At 39.6% G+C, this 5,911-nt stretch overlaps 1 pseudogene; it reads right to left on the reverse strand.

The window, feature by feature from the left end:
• Positions 1 to 5,197: 5,197 nt before the first annotated feature.
• LOC114688746 lies at positions 5,198 to 5,860 on the reverse strand (annotated as a pseudogene).
• Positions 5,861 to 5,911: the final 51 nt, after the last annotated feature.

Here is a 5,911-nt window from a genome sequence, read left to right on the forward strand (position 1 = left end):
ATTCTGATTCTTAAACTTTTCTTAAAGTATAAATTTTATATCAATATTTTCAAGATTAATATATATATACATTTTAAACTTTGTTAAGATATGAATGGTCATATAGAGTACTAACTAATTCTAGAAAAAAGGCTAGCTGCATATATATGCTTTTGTGTTCGAGTCTCTTGTCAGTTTTCTGCAGGAAATCACGGCCAGGCCTAACATCAACTGAAGTCTCCAGAAAGAAGATGGGGCCCCACAACAACAACAATTCCACGTGGACAATAATAATATCATTAAGCTGACAAACATCATCTACAGATCAGCTTTGAACTACAAGGTGCTCAGAGCAATTTTGAGATGACTAGCTGAGATGATCCAGTCTCAAAGACTACTTGAATAAGGACTTGAGATAAACCCTGAACTTTGGCATTATACACAGACTGGATAATGAAGGATATAGTTACCTCTCCTAGAATTTGACAATTAACCTAAAATTTTTCTTTCAGGATAAAGAAAACTTTGCCCATACCCAGCAGGAAGCAATTTTAAGAATATGACACCCACATTCCCAAAGAGGTGGTGTGGGGCGGGTGGTTTTTTGGTCTTTTTAATGGGTTTTGGGTCTGGGATAATTTTCAGTGTTTAGGGGGTTGGTTACAAGTTGTTGTCAAGGGTTAGGAAAAAGGCTAAGCAAAGGAGATTAGATTTAAGGTTCTTATTTTTAAAAAAGGAAAGAAAAGAAAGAAAGAAAAGAAAAAGACAATTGCTAGTTTTAAATACTTTACATTGCATTGGATTGTTTTATATTGTATACAAATTTGAAACTGATATTGTTAGAAAATGCTATATGTATATTTCTAATTGTAATTATACCATTCATTTAACAATGTAATGCAAATTTCTGATCCTTGAATGTTATTATTACCAACTATTAGCATATAAAGAAATGAAAGTTAGTAGTTAGACATTACAATAGAACTTGTAGTCATATTAGATATATTTTAAAAATTGAGCAGAGATGTTTTAGACATGTCATCTTCAAACCCTTCAGAGATCTACAGAATATGGCATTTAAAATGTTTTAATAACTTAGAAAATTTTCTTTTTTGAGACATGTCGGCTCCTGGCAGTACCAATCTACTTCAGAGAAAATATGGGCATTGAAGAAACTGCATATGGAGTCAACTTTCATTGTGGCAAAAGTTAGCCACTGGACAACAAAGTATCCTCGAATCAACAGGACAAAATGGACAGACAGAACACGAAACAAGGAACTACTGATTCTTGCCAAAACAAGTGTGGTTATGGCTTTATCAAAAGGCATCTTCTGAGGCCAGGACAATATGGCCCCATCCCTGAAGTGGCCTTCACATCTGGAAAAGGTATGGTGCCCTTTTCTTTGAAGGCAGCTTAACAGGCAGAGGGCCGATGGCTTCTGTTGTGCAATGGAACAGCAGCTGAAAGCTCATGCCTCTCAAAAGTAGACTGGCATTTAATAGAGGGATGTGGAGAAGAAGGGATGCTGAGATGAAGCCATATATACACAGCCAAGAAGAATGAACAGCTGAATTAAAAAACTGTCAACAATTTCTAGAATTTAAAATCCTGAATCATGACAGGACACTAGTGGAATTCAGGTGTTTCTGGTACATGGACTGCTCTCACCCAATGTGAGGTTGAGCTGTTGACCTTGTGTACATCCTACTTCACAAATGAGTCTGTCAGATACACTAAGCCTATAGGCTGAAGATGATGCCCCAACACTGCGGAGAAACCTCAGGTGACTGCACAGGCAGCTGGCTGTTTCTGTCAACTCACAAATTTTTTGGAAGTTGCTTGCATTCACTTCCTGTTTTTATTTTTGTTAGCTAATATTATTCCCTTCTTGGGTCTCTAAGGGAGTTGAAGAATAGTTAGTTATGGTTGAAGATTAGTTAGTTATAGTTGAAAATTAATTAGGATAGAAAGTGCATTAGATACATCTTGGATTTACCAAAATAGGATAGATAATGGAATTATTTTCTCTGATTTGTCAAATACCTGTTTAGGTATTTATTATTTGTCTATATTGTGTATAGTTATTGTACTTTTGTATATAGTTTTTCTTTTGTTAGTTATAACCTTTTGCTTTCTTTTTCTTTTTATTAAAATAGAAAAGGGGAAATGTGGTGGTATTCTAATTGTACTGAAATGTGATTTTGATTGTATGTTAATAAATAAAGTTGCCCAGGGGTCAGAGCTATTAGAGCCATAGACAGAGTGTGGCGGTGGTGGCACATGTCTTTAATTCCATAGATCTCTGTGTGTTCAGGGATACAGCCAGCATTGAAGACATATGCCTTTAAGACCTAGGGGGCTGTACATTCAGACAGTGACGAGGCAGTCATGTGTTTGGGTTTACAACCAATGAGAAGGCAGAACAACATACTATAAAAAAAACCGAACGGACAGGATATAGCTCTCTTTTGGGAAGCTGGGACACTGCAGGCAGAAGGGTGATATTTTAGCTCTGAGCTCTGACCTCTCGGCTTTCGCTTTTACATTGTTTCTGTGTTTCTTATTTAATAAGACTGTTGATTACATCAACACATATAAGCATTGTTTGTAATAGCCAGAAACAGAAAACAACCTAGATGCCCTTCAACTGAATAATGGATAAATAAAATGTGTTACATATACACAATGGAATACTACTCAGCAGAGAAAAACAATGACATCCTGAGGTGTGCAGGAAAATGGATGGATCTAGAAAAAAATCATTCTGAGTGAGGTAACCCAAACTCGCAGAGACAACCATGGTATGCACTCACTCATAGGAAGATATTAGATGTGGAACAAGGATGACTGGACTGCTACTCACAACACCAGGGAGAGTACCTGGAAAACAGGAGCCCAAGAAAGACATGGGAATTGCCCAGTGTCAGAGAAATGGATGAGATCTACATGAAGAGCCTGGACATGAGTGGGGGTAATGAAGGGCAAGGGTCGAGGGAAAGAGAACTTTGGGGAGCAGGAGATACCAGCTGGATCAGGAACAGAGAGGGAGAACGAGGAATAGGAGATCATGGTGAATGAAGACCACATGAGAATATGAAGAAGCAAAGTGCTAGAGAGACCCACAGAAATCCACAATGATACCCACACAATAGACTGCTGGCAATGGTCAAGGGAGTGCCTGAACTGACCTACTCTGGTGAAAGGATGGCCAAACACCCTAATTGTTGTGCTAGAAACCCCATCCAATGACTGAGGGAACTGGATGCAGAAATTCACAGCTAGGCCTTGGGTGGAGCTCTGGGAGTCCAATTGCCAAGAAAAAGGAGGGTCTGATATGAGAGAGAATTGTTGAAACCAAGGTTGAATAAAGCACAGAGACAAATAGCCAAACGAATGGAAACACATGAATTATGAACCAGTCACTCAGGGGCTCCTAACTGGATCAAGCCCTCTGAAGAGTTGAGACAGTTGATTGGCTTGATCTGTTTGGGAGGCATCCAGGCAATGGGACCGGGTCCTGTGCTCAGTGCATGAGTTGCCCGTCTGAAACCTGGGGCTTATGCAGGGATACTTGGCTCAGCCTGGGAGGAGGGCACTGGACCTGCCTGGACTGTTTCTACCAGGTTGAGCTCAATCCTCTGGGGGAGTCTTTGCCCTGGAGGAGGTAGGAATGGGGTGTGGGCTGAAGGGAAGGGGAGCGGGGTGGGAGAAGTGAGAACATGGGAATCTGGGGCAGATATGAAGAATTAAATTATATTATAAAATAAAATTAATTAAATTTAAAAAATTGATATATTTGGACCATAATTTGACAAGAAGAGGATTAGGAATGATTAATATTGTATGTTGAGAGGACAGCATTTAAAATCAAGAAATACAGAAGCCTATGGTAATGTCTGAAATAGGTTAAAATGAGATTAATTGGGCTGGGAAGAACCATCTGAAACAGAGTAGCATCATTCCTTGGACTGAGGTTCCTGGCTGCATAACCAGGAGAAAGCTAGGTGAGCATCTGTAGTGCTCTAACTACTCTCCCTGCTCTCTAACTACTAATGCAATGTAGCAAGCAACTTGGGATTCTTGCCTCCATGATCTCTTAGTCATGGTGTGTATTTCCTCAAATAAAGAACCAGGATAAACTTTCCTTACTTTACTTGCTCATGTTATGTATTTTGTCAGAGAAATGAATCAGGTATGAGATATGGTGGGTGGTGAAGAAGGAGATGGAAGATCTAGGTCAGTTGTTGTCAAACTTACTAATGCTGTGACACTCTAATACACTTCCCCATGTTGCAGTGACCCCCAACCCCAACCATAAAGTTATTTTTATTACTACTTCATAACTGAAATTTTCTATTGTTATTAATCATAATGTAGATATCTGTGTTTTGCAATGGTCTTAGGCAATCCCTGTGAAAGGGTCATTCAACACCGAAAAGGGGCCACAAACCACAAGTTGAGAACCACTGATATAGATCCATTGAGAGAAAGTATTCACGCAGTATATATAACACACACTCAGAAAGCTGACCTGATAAAGAATAGGAACTAATGTTCCCAGGAAGAAAACCAGGATTTTTTTAGGGTCCTGAAGGATGGCTGATAGATTAGAATGGTCCTATGCTACCCAGTACATGGACCATCAGAGCACACTGGAAATGCCTGGGTATTTGTGGCATTTATTCATGACTGGGGAAATAGGAGATGGCTACTGCCTTCTAATAGAGACAGATGACAGATGGCACTGGCATACTCAGTGAACAGCATTGCCTTCTTTCTCCAAAAGAGCATCCCACACTACCAGCAGTTTCAAGGCTAAAACTTCCTGCTCTGCCTTTCAGAGATATGAAAACTTAAGTGTCTCCACACAAGAATGTGGTTTCTTTTTGTGTGTTGAGGTGTCTGTTTACTTGCAAACCATATTTCTCATGGGATTCACTAGGTTTACTTAGGAAACATGCCTTTATACTGTACTCTTTCTTGCTATTGCTTGTTTGCAGTATCAAACGGGATCATGACCTGCAGTTTAGTATGTGAAAACATTTCAAGAATGAAATGTGTTTGACCGCAAGGAAGGAATAAAACTTAGAAACATTCCCAGAAATCAAGTTGATATTTTATATAGAATGGATTGGTGATTACACAGTACTGTGTACAAATGGGCAATTTCTTCAAGGATTCTCCTGGCAGATGTTAAAATGCCAGAGCCCTCACATCAGACCTTTTGCTCAGCCAGGATGGAAGCACACCAGGCCTCCACCTGACTCTGTACTGTCAAAGCGATCATCTCACAGAGAAACAAAATCACACCAAAGAGTGACATCGTGGCTGTCAGGACACCCATTGGAAACACCTTTGTGCAGTGTTTCTTTATAATGTCCTCCTTTTTAATTGGAAAGTGAGGTGAAAAGTCAAGAGTGGTTTGCCCATAAATGTCTACAAGGTGGTACAAGGTCACAGTAACAAGTGTGAAAAGGCTGCTCACAGCCAAAATTATGGCAGACATCTTGTAGCAAAATAGCTTGATTTCAATGAATTGGTCTTCCATGCAGCTGATCTTAATGGCCACTGAAGTGAAAATCAGGACTAGGATTTTCATCAAAATGGCCCATGCTATCAGGACTTGTAAATACTGAAATTCAGATGACTTGTTCCAGGTTTCATTGATAGGGGTGTGAACCAACATCCTGGTCATAGACCCAGAGATGTTAAAGTCCTGAGTGTAATAAGCTTCCTAGAGTCCAATTGACACAAATTGCACAAGCTTGTTGTTAAACTCCCACAGGCGCCAGCATTGGCTGTTTGCAAGGATGATTTCAAATACCAAAGCTGATGTACTGCAAATCAGGCCACTGAGCTTGAAGATGTATTCCTTCATGTTGGCAATTCTGAAGAAGGCATCAAAGAAGAATAGATGCAGTGAAAATAC

This window comes from Peromyscus leucopus, chromosome X (assembly GCF_004664715.2).
Source record: "Peromyscus leucopus breed LL Stock chromosome X, UCI_PerLeu_2.1, whole genome shotgun sequence".
Lineage (NCBI taxonomy): Eukaryota > Metazoa > Chordata > Mammalia > Rodentia > Cricetidae > Peromyscus > Peromyscus leucopus.